Genomic DNA, 12,146 nt, shown 5'->3' on the forward strand with positions numbered 1-12,146 from the left:
TAAAGTATCGAAACACACTTTATTCAGAACTGCTCCAACGTCACTTTTTACAGTCGTCGAACATGTACTATAAAGACGCTGGAACAATCAGCGACACAGCCTTCACACTGTCAGGCAATAACGGTGGAGAATGCTTCACTGCAAAGCACCAGAGTACAGCTCCCAACTCTAATCGGTCGTTCTCGGAACTCCACGTACTCTCGAGACTCTCCACGCTACAACTCGAGATGCACTCGACGACACACAGAGCACAGCTCCCGACTCTTCGGTTCAGTCGTTCCCGGAGCTTAACACACTCTCTCGACGATGCACTAACCGCGAAACTCTTCGATGCACTCGACGACCCACTCGACACACTCGCTGGTCGGCTGTCAACTCGATCGTCTCCGTACGGAATAACTAGGTGAGACACACTAACACTCGACGTACCAGCAGGACGTATAGCTTTCGGCTTGTGTTCGAGAACATTCTGGGATAAACCGGTAAGAATTCGTTCCAGAAGGTTCTCCAACCGTCCATGGTATATCGTCAATTTTGTCACCAAATGTTCGCCAAATGTGGCAACCCTGCCGTTCCTTGCCATTTTATGGCAACCCTAAACCTGCTTTGCGGAGAAGCTATCTTACCGCGCCTGTACATTTCGTAATAATATGTTAAAAACTTTAAGTTAGCGGCCATGTTGAATCATTATATGGAAAGTCATGTCAATATTTCCTGTTATGTATGATGCTTATGCAGGATTTTATTTGTTAAGTATGATGAATTAAATGTCAAACATTCTCATAAAGCTATAAGCGTTCAGCATAATAAAAAATAACATCATAAATAAAAAATAACATTAATTTGCAATACGTATCTTTTAGCTTAAGAATGAATGCACAAAAAAGCTTTAAGACTCAAAAATAATAATGATACTAATCAAAACAAATATTTCAATTCAGGGAAAGGCGAAAAGCTTTCATTTCGGTGGCTGATTGTAATTCTATGTAAAAGAGAATTCGTGATGTTTTGCAAGTCACTGAATCCCTTAAATAAAAATAAGATATGTAAAAGAGTCCGTGATATCTTGCTTAGTGTTTCAGAACGTTAGTAAAATACATTAGAAAAGAAAGTTCTGAGTACCTCCGATTAAGTGTTAGTGGTATAAAAAAGTAAGTAAAAAATTTGGTTACGTATTAAAACTAAATTCCATAGAATGAACATTTTAAGTATCGGTTTTGATCAGTTTTTAAGTTATAGAATAATATTATCCATGAAGGCCTGCAGAATGAAATGATATGAATGTAAATTTCAACTTGAATTTCGTAGACAAAGGAATATGTATAAGTTTACTTTTGGAGAAATATAAATGCATCATTAGTAAGTATTAAAAGCTATTGAAAAAGTTAAGCATAACATAAAAATGTTAGAAGAAAAAAATTCACCCAAGTACAAATTTCTAAGAACGAAAAAGAAAAAAATTAAAATTGGTTTTGGAAGCAAAAAAAGAATAAATGAAAACAAAAATGCATTTCTGAAAACAGAACAGTGAAAAGAAAAAAATTAATTTGTAGAGTCATTAGGATTTTGAAAGCAAGAGATGTGAAAAATGAGCAATGCTCTACCGGGAATCGAACCGCGGACCTCTCGAATACGCTCCAAGCGTGCGGACTACTACACTACGAAGGCACACTAAGAAGACGGGAAAAATACCTTATATATATAGTCCCCCTTTTATAGGGCGACTGGGGATTAGGAGACCCAATCGCCAAATCTTGGTGGGAAGCATCATCATCCACCACCCTTTTAGTTCAGGCACCACTGTCAGTGGATCATTAGGATTTTTTAGAAGCAAGACATTTTTTAGAAGAAGAAAAATGAGCAATGCCCTAGCCGGGAATCGAACCTCGAACCTCTCGAATATGCGCCGAGCGTGCAGACCACTACACTACGAAGGCACGCTAAGAAGGCGGGAGAAATACTTTATAAATTCTTGAAAATAATATTACTTTTGCAAAATAAAAAGGTGAGAAACGCTAAAAACTTTAAAATAAAAAAGTGAAAAGGAAAAATTTGTTTAAAATATTAGTTTTGTAAAACAGAAAATGAAATGTAAAAAAATTAAAACCAGAAAAAGGGAAAAGTCAAAAACATGTATGGAGAATGAAGAAATGTGAAAAGAAAGTAAAATTAAAAAATAACTTTACTTTGGAAAAAACAAAAAAGGCTGAATGAAAAAATAATAAATTTAATTTAGTAAAACATAAGAAAGAAAATATCGTAAAATTATATTTGTAACAAAAAAAAGTGAGAGAAAGGAAATTAAAAAATATGCTAAAACATAATCTTACAATTAGAACAGCCGAAAATTAATTTAAAGTAATGCCATAAGAAATCTATGCGTCCGTAATCATTTAAGAAACTAGCACGCTCACTGGCTGAAGTAGAAAGGATTTTGTTAATGAGATGCTAATTGTTCCTTAAGAATGCATTCTTTGGCGCTCATAGAAAGATAGCAGTGAACAAGTTGGAATAGAAATGGCGTTTGTTCGCTGATAACTTCCCCCAAAACAGTGACGCCATAGTTATTTTTCTACTGCAGGCGATAAGATCGCATTTGCTCGACTTAATTACCTTGTGGTTAGGGTGCTTGTTTTCCCGCGCTAGTTCCAGGTTTGAAACCCCGCTCGTCGCCTTTTTTTGAAACTCAAAATTGATTCATTAAAAATCACTCTATTGCAATAAATAGTGAAGTTAGTTAAAAATAAATTACTGTTGAATAATTAGATGATCGGTTACAAATAATTGTATCAGTTAAAATAATCAGAGATTAAATAAAAAGATTAGGCGGATAAAACTAAGAAAGAAAAAATAAAAAATAGCGCCATCTGCGGTCCAAAATAAATCATCACTGCCACAAAGTAAACTTCCTAACATGGCGTCGTCTACGTCATATTCTAGATGGCTGCCATGGCGTCCTTTGTGAGTGTCACGTGATCCAAGATGGCAGGGTTTTAGGCCATGCCTTCTTATAGCCGCGAGCACTGCCCAGTTACCCTTGCTTACTACTGATGGAAACCAGCAGTAATTCTGGTTTAAGAGTTATCAAAATTAAACTGTCTGAGAAACACTAACTCTTAATACCCAAATATATAATAATATATAATATATATAATAATTCCAAATACAGAACTATTCTTTTAAGAGTTTTGGATGTACTAATGAAGTTAATAAACCCAAGGTTTCAGTCACAGAAGGGGTTTCAATTTATGATTTTAGTACTTTTAAACACTTTCAAAGATTTCTTGAAATCTTTCTTAGACACCTATATTTAGAACTAGAACACACTTGCTTTTCATAATTTGATACAGCAGCAAATACAAAAGTAGGAAATACAATAGCAGGAATTCCTAGCTGCACGTAGAAAGCAAACGGGACGGTTTGTTTAATAAAGCTTGAAAATTAGCAGACCTATTATTGAAATTTTCGTCAGTTACTGGTATTGCCGAATGTAGTTACTCGTAATTAAAAAGCGCTGAGACATTCTTTTAGAGGAACATTAGTAGAAGAGCCTAAGCCACTTGGTTATACCAGCTACACTAAAGGACATTCATAAACCTAAGAAAGTGCTCCGATGAAATATTTTTTGAAGTCGTTATAAACAAGTTCACTCGAAAACAAGGGAGAATAGAGTTGTTATACAAATAAACTATTAGGATATTGAGGTAAATAAGAAAAGTTTCACTCTATAAGTAAATTTTCCTCTAAGCATTTAAGAATACGAAAACAGTGTAGTCTGCTTACAAATAATTTTATATACGGTTACCTGACAGTATGATGCGTGGTAATATTCAGATAAGCGTACGGCTGTATGATTTAGGTGCGAAAGCAATAATTTTATCAAAAAATTACCTTTATCTAATTAGTGACACATAGGAACTTTCTAATTTTTAAAATTAGGAAAGTTCAACTGAGATTCCTAGATCTTGACATCCTAAGACATGCCATAGAATTTACGAAAATAATAATTTTCTCCAGCTTTTACATCACTGCGTCAAGGGGCATTACCCTTCCATAAGAAGTACCTAATCGAGTATTTTCGCTGTTTTAGTTTGGCTCACCAGCGGCCGAGCGGTAACGTCGCTGAACACAGGTAGTTCGGTCCGAGGTCCGAATCCCGCGAACGGGCTGGCTGCATGGGTGTTTTCGTGGTTTTCCCCATGTGTAACACACGTTACGAGCCAGTTTCCCTTAAAAAGTCCTCCCCGAAGGCATCCCTCCCTTAAGGCAGATAGCTCTCGAGTGCTTTGCCGTAATCTAATAAACCCAAACCAAAGCGTCCTTTTAGTTTACATCTCAAGAAAGAGAACCAGCCAAAGGATTTTTAATATGTTTCTAAATAATAATGAAACTAGATGCTGTCTATCTAATTTCTGATAATTTAACAATTAAATTGAAATAAGTGTTTCACTAAATTTTTATAAAAATTTATGTATTTGAAATAATTTTAATCAATTAGTGCGGAATTAAATTAACTTCGTTTTAAGATTAAAAGTATACTTTTCAAACTCTAATTTCGAATTCGTCTCTAGGATCAATTGCTACAAGAGAATATTTCTTATTTTGTCACGAAAATTCAAACTAAAAAAAAAAAATTGATTTAGGTCCGTACTAACTAAATAAAAATACTATAAACAAATAAATTTTTATAATAAGTACGGTGAAGCACTTATTTCAGTGTTAGTTTTAAAGTTATAAAAAATTAGAAAGACGGCATCTAAGTCCGAAAGGAACATAAAACATCTTTCGGACAAAATGGTATTTCAACCGAGAAATCATTCCCAATGAAAGGATCCCTTCGAATTAATCCATTTAGTAACAAAACGTATTTAAAGAAGCATCTTTTTCCTTCTAAGAGTTTATAAGGTATTTCTCCCACCTCCTTGGCGTGCCTTCGTGGTGTAGCGGTTCTGCATGCTGGACTGGTATTCCAGAGGTCCGCGGTTCGATTCCCGGCGAAGGCGTTGTTAATTTTTCATTTCTTCTGCTTCTAAAAAATACCTAATGTCTCTACAGTGGCGCCCGAACTAAAAAGGGTCGTGGATGATGAATCTCTACACCCAGGATATGGCGATAGGGTGCATTAAAAACCCCAGTCGCCCTTTAAAAGGGGGAGTTTATAAGGAATTTCTCCCGCCTTCCTAACGTGCTTTCGTGGTGTAATGGTTCTGCAGTCTGGGCCGGTATTCCAGAGGTTCGATTCCCGGCGAAGCAGATTGCTAATTTTTCAATCTCTAACCTAATGTCTCTACAGTGGTGCCCGAACTAAAAGGGTGTTGAATGATTCTCCTCACCCAGGATTTGGCGATAGGGTCCCCTAAAAACCCCAGTCGCCCTTTAAAAGGGGGTGTATATAAGGTATTTCTCCCCCTCCTTGGCGTGCCTTCGTGGTGTAGTGGTTTTGCACGCTGGACCGATATTCCAGAGGTCCGTGGTTCGATTCCCGGCGAAGGCGTTGCTAATGTTTCATCTTGCCTGCTTCCAAAAAAGTTACATAATGTCTCTATAAGTTCATTTAGAACTAATTTTAATTTTTGGAAATACATTTTGGGAGAATTTATAACTATGCAACCTAATACGTGCATTAAACGATCTTTGCAATTAATATGATCAAAAACCGAATAATAAATTAAAATACTACTTAACTCATTATCAGGTATACCTTTACATTTAAGGACGGATGCATTAATATACAAACAACAGTTCTCGATTAAAATTCAGATTTTATTTTATAAAACATATACGCTGAATCTTCCCATGACAATCTCCCTAAGATGACCACATCAGAAGGTCACTAATATTTCTGACACCATAAATAAGAATGGCAATCATAACTGTAATATTATTTCCTAAGACGACCACTCACGCAGATGGCTGCGACCGTAAAACATTAAGGCGACAGCCAAAACGTCTAATTTTGCTATCGCACTAAAATATTTTAGGCAGCTAAAAATTGCAAATATTTCATTTAAAATTCTCACTCTAACAACAAAAATGCCCACCAGCGGCCGAGCGGTAAAAAGTCGCTGAACACTGGTAGTTCAGTCCGAGGTTCGAATCTCGCGAACTGGCTGGCTGCATGGTTGTTTTCGTGGTTTTCCCCATGTGTAACGTGTATACGAGTCAGTTTCTCTTAGAAAGTCCTCCACGAAGGCATCCCTTCTCTTAGGCAGATAGCCCTAGTGTGCTTCGCCATAATTAAATAAACATACTAACAAAAAAAGTATTTTCATGAAAAACAATAGTTAATAATTTTTTAGTCTTTAATTTTATTCTTTCTCACGATGACTTAAGGGCTATCAGAAACCCCTATACCGACAATGTTAAATTGGCCATTTTCGATGTACCTTTTCTCAAAATCTGCTGTAGATACAAGCTTGAATTTTTTTCTGTAATTAAAGTATACCTATCTGATTATACTGAAATGAGCTTTTGAAACATTTTGAATTTCAGAGTAAATTACAGGATATTTTGTTAGGCATAGTAAAATTTAGCACTTTTCTCACACAAAAAAAATTTTTAAAATTTCTTTTTCTAGGTTTACTACAAAAAGCTCATTTCAGTAAGTATTAGGGAATCTAATAAATAAGCCATAAAAAGTTTAGATACCTGTGAGCAGTAGTTCCTGAGAAAAGGTACATCGAGTGTAAAAAAAATCACGTTTGGAGAAAAACGCGTTTTTATGTAAACATCCTCATTGATCAAAGCAGTGGATGACAAACTAAAACTAGATTTTTTTTACAGTTCTAATTTTCATAGAGATTAAAGAATGGTATTTTTAGAAAGATAAAAGTGTAGAGAATTTGAAAATGCAAAAATCCGAAATCACAATTTTTTTTATAGATTTTTAGAGTTCCAACTCCCCTTAATTTATCACTATACGGGCATGTTAGAACCTATGAGACACAGCTTTCATTAGATGTTCATCACGAACTGTCTACACTGTTTTTCAATTTCCTATCGAAGCAGCTGATAATGCATACCCAATTAATTTTCACGTAGCACCAAAGCAATTTTTGATAACAATCGGCGGCGATTATTAGAAATTGGCATTTCAGTGTACGTACGAATGCCTTTTTACTTCCTACCAACTTATAGGTAAGGTAGGTAATGTTTTCCAAAAATTTTAAAAATAAGGAAGATCATTTGGTAGCGAATTTTCGATAAATAAGCATAAATTAGGGTCTCCACAATACGTTTTCACTATTTCTAGAATGATGTCTGGCTCTCTGTACGTACGCGTGACGATGTTTTCGTTCAAGATAACTCTTATATGAAACTTTAAAATTTCCATATTGGCTTTCTTCATTAATATAAAGAGTTGATTAGATTTGGAGTAAAATTAGACAACCGAAAGAGGTACGTTACTTGAAGCCCATAAAGTCCAGTTTACAGTAGATGGATTCTGAGACCAAGAAACGCGCATGAACTTGACGGGGGAAAACGTGCACTCACTATTTTTACCTCCCGCCAATCTATATATACAGGTAAGGAATGTTTTCGGTCAAAAAGTTCGACTGCGAATTTTCAGTGAATAAGCACGAATTAGTGTCCCCACAACACATTTTTACGACAATGTCTGTCTGCCTGTGTTCCTTAACGTGTGTAACAATTGTTTTTGTAAAGACATTAGGATTTTCGAAACAAGAGAGATGAAAAATTGATTGCCAAGTCAATGATTTATGAATCCGAAACAGTATGTGACCAGAGGATATACTACGATCAATGCCATATTTTCAAACCATAAGCATTAGAACGCGTGAATACATGAGCACGTATAGTTATCATTGCCCATTGTATGATAAAACAGAATAATAGAAAATGAATAATGTTTATAATTAACATGGAGGCGTAAAGCTTATAAACAAATTAGATTTTATTTACAAATGATCAACCAGGAGCGATACATAAAAGTTCTTTGCTATTCACCAATTACTTATCTCAACATAGAATTCGGGCGAGATCATATGCTAGACACAGAGATTTTTATTTTAAATTTCATAAATCTTAAATAATTAAGCTCATATTGTAAAGGTAGGTAAGAAAACATGCCTTGGACTGTTTAGAGTAAACAAATTTACCTCATGAACTTCAATCTCTTTTAATAAAGGATGCGCATAACTAAAACAGAGAATTATGTAAGTTGACTTCACTAGATTAATATTTTAGTACACATGAGAGCTTTGAAATTACTGACCAAGGTTTATAACACAAGTCTTTCCCCCTGATGCGTTTCATAGACTCTAAATTCTCGAACAAGTTTGTAGAGACATTAGGGTATTTCCAAGCAAGAGACATGAAAAATTAGCAATGCTCTCGCCGAGACTCGAACCACGGACCTCTCGAATACGCGCCGAGTGTGCTGACCATTATACCACGAAGGCATGCTAAGAAGGTGGGAGAAATACCTTATATACTACCTCTTTTAATGGGTGACTGGAGATTAGGGGACCCAGTCGCCAAATCCTGGTGGTGGAGAATCATCATCCACCACCTTTTTAGTTCGGGCGCCACTGTAGAGACATTAAGCTATTTCGAAGCAGGAGACATGAAAAATTAGCAGTGCCCTAGCCGGGACTCGAATCACGGACCTCTCGAATACGCGTCGAGTGTGCTGGCCATTACACTACGAAGGCATGCTAAGAAGGCGGGAGAAATACCTTATAAGTTGAAACAATTATATTGTAATTTACCAAATAACAAAATTTGCTTTAAATTGATTGCATATATGTGTGTGTACTCCACTCTGTTGTAGACTGAATTACACACACATATTGACACAAAACTTTAAATGCAAGACTTTTATTAACTCGCCCTTTTTTTCTTATGCACAAAATGTTTTCCCTTCTTTTAAAATATTACTCTTTCAGTATTTGAAAAAACTCGGTGTTTTATGGTTTGCCAGTTGTCTGAAACCATTATACTCTAATAGTTTCACCAAGATTCAAATCATGGCATTTCTTCAGTTTAGGATTTGAATCTTGGTGAAACTATTAGAGTATAATGGTTTCAGACAACTGGCAAACCATAAAACATGGAGGAAGAATTGAATGAGTTTTAAAGACAATAATAAAAGTTTTTTTGTCTATTCCATATTAAGAAGTGCATCGTTATTATTATTTATTAAATTTTATAATCTTCTTCTACTAAAGGTAAACTACTGTACCACTTACCTTAAACCCAGCACATATATCTTCAAGAATATTCAATTCTATATTCTTCGAATCTGTAGTGTTTTCACTGGCTGGAGATAATTTCTGAATAATGCTGATAATAAATATAAACGCATTCATAATTTGTCTAAATTAAGCCGAATCTTAAGCTTATTTATTCTATGTAAATTAATCAGATTACCTTGATATAACGGAACAAAATGGACATGCTTAATAAAAATAAACGTTTTAATTGTTGGTGTTATAATCATTATTACAAATCACTTAACATTTAAAATTGTTCATTCATTAATGTATGTTTTAATACTTCAATCACTGTTACAACTGTACAATAACGGGATATCCATGGAAGACTACATGAGTAATTAAGAACAGAACAAAGGTTTATAACACTAGAATATTCTTCCAAGATCTCTTATTAGGATGATCATAAAATTAATTTACCATTCAATTTAATGATTTTATGAATTTTTAATAAACCTCTTTATTAGTATATTGCAGAGTAAACGAATTAAAATGCAAATTGTCAAAACAGATTAAAGATAAAATTCAGTTAAATCGAGTTACATTTTAAATAAGCTATCACTAAATAGCCTACTGGTATTTTAAAGATTTTCAGTATAGTTGACTGTTCTGAAATACATGCGTAAAGTATTGACACTTACCTGTCGCAAATAGTTAAACACTTGTAAGTTGATATGCAACTTGTCTTCATGTTTACAAGGAAACAGTCACAAAAGTGCTTTCCCAGCGATGAAAGTTCTCTTTTCCATAACCCGGTCAAATTACTATTAATCAAAAATACAGTCATGAAGAACTTAAAATGAGATTCAACGTGGACAGTGCCCCGTCTAAGAAAATATTTTTCAAAAAGTTTGAAGCACGGTGCTCTTGTTGTAATGAAACAATGGTCAAGGAGATACACACGTGGCACTCACCGGACTAACACCAAACAACCATTATAGCGTAGAACCGATCTTCTTTACCCGGCATCCTACGGATGATGCTGCGCAGTTGATCGCGGGAATATCCATTCTTAGCAAAAGGGTAGAATTCAACATTTACCCGGATGCCAATTCTGATCGCTTTGAATTTTACGGTTAGCAGATTTGCAACTCATTTCGCCTAAGGCATTACATTAACCTATGAATAGTTAAATCTCTAACATGCTAGATTGTAAACTATTACTTATAATCGCTACCCTAATATACTATGAAGTCAAAAGCAAATAAATCCTTCTCATGGTAAAATGTACTGCTCTAGATGCATGCTCTTTCATGGCTTGGAATTCGAATACGAGAAGACTAATTGAAAAGAATAAAAGTTATTTGGTCTCTGTTAGCAATTTGGGAAATACTGTATGCAGCTTTTTTTTCCGAATCTAAAAACTAAATAATGTTTGTGATGTTATACAATTTCTAATGCAAAAAAAAAATGCATCCTTTAAAAATAATTAAATTCTTAATATAAGAACTCGCAAAAATTTTCCTTCTTTACTAATAAAAGTTTCCCTTGTCAGAATCAAGTCGCTCTTTCTTAGAAAAATTAATTAATTAATTAATTAAGTTAGGATATTTATTATCACTTAGAATTATAATGAAATCGGGGAAATAAATGAATTTATTTGTTTAAAATGGGTAAAGAGACAGAAAACTCTAATTCGTTATGAAAGAGGCTCACCAGCGGCCGAACGCTAAAGTCGCTGAGCATTGGTAGTTCGGTCCGAGGTTCGAATCCCGCGAACGGGTTGGCTGCATGGGTGTTTTCGTGTTTTTCCCCATGTGTAACGTGTATACGAGCCAGTTTCCCATAGAAAGTCCTCCACGAAGGCATCCCTCCCCTTAGGCATTGCCGTAATTAAATAACCTAACCTAACACTAACCGTTATGAAAGAAGCAAAAGCATTAAAGCAAGCTCAAAAATATTTTTAAAACAAGAAAACTGAAAGCCTAATATATGAAAGATTTGCAGTCTGAAAATTTCAGATTACAGCACAATATCATGAAAAAGAGTTTACCTTTAACGTTATTAATTAGACTACTTGATACGTTTTAAAGCATAAATTATTACGCGAATATTTCGTTTCTCTTCTTGAATAAAAAATGTTAAAACTAAATCTTTAATGCTGAATAACATTAAAACTCAATTCAAAAAGAGTGTCATAAAAAAATTAAAAGTTCTGGAATTTGTCGTTATATTTTTAATGTAAAATGGTATAAAAAGAAAGAAACCTAAATATTAAAAATATATTCCTATTTAAACATATTTAAAAGAAAGAAATATATCAAGAAATTTGAAGTCTATGTGTTACTGCAGAAGTCGTTCGATTTTGCTTTTAATGTAGAGGGAAGTTAGCACAGGTTGTTGATTTTGCACTCGAGGTAACATCTGGTTTTAAAACCCTATTTTACCTATAACTCTATAAAGTCAGGTTATAAAATAACATTTTTTGCTAAAATAATCACTGAATAATATAAAATAATAGTTCTAGTTATGACAGGCTATAAAATAACAGTTCCTGCAAATTATTTTTAAAAAGTCTAGGTAAATCCGTTTTATCTAAAGATTATCTTGAAGCTACATTCAGCAACTCATACTTGTAACATGAAAAATAAATGAAAGGCCATTTTTTTTCTTAGAAATATTACAAAAAGAAATATTCAGCAGGAGTTCTGGACTTACCTGATAAATCAAAAGGAAAGGATGGAATTTTATTTGCGTAACCAAACGGCTGTTGTCTTTAAATAATATGTTAATGTGTTTTTGGTACAATAGTTTACACTTTATTTAAGTCTTATTGATAGTTAGGATTAAAGTTGATTCTTTCCTTTATGCCTCGTTTTGCCACGTACTTTCTCTATTCAGAAGTTTCTGTAGATTTTATGACAAGTGTCACAGCATAAATTAAGGAGAAATATCGCAGTCACCATTACT

The 12,146-nt window shown here is 34.3% G+C and overlaps 1 non-coding gene across 1 annotated transcript; it reads left to right on the forward strand.

Moving 5' to 3' along the window:
• Positions 1–5,420: 5,420 nt before the first annotated feature.
• Positions 5,421–5,494, forward strand: TRNAI-GAU (transfer RNA isoleucine (anticodon GAU)). Its single transcript has one exon. It is a non-coding gene; the product is annotated as a tRNA-Ile (tRNA).
• The last annotated feature ends 6,652 nt before the right edge of the window (positions 5,495–12,146 follow it).

This window comes from Stegodyphus dumicola, chromosome X2, assembly GCF_044657685.1.
Source record: "Stegodyphus dumicola isolate Sdum_Otavi_A_Nest chromosome X2, ASM4465768v1".
NCBI classification, from domain to species: domain Eukaryota; kingdom Metazoa; phylum Arthropoda; class Arachnida; order Araneae; family Eresidae; genus Stegodyphus; species Stegodyphus dumicola.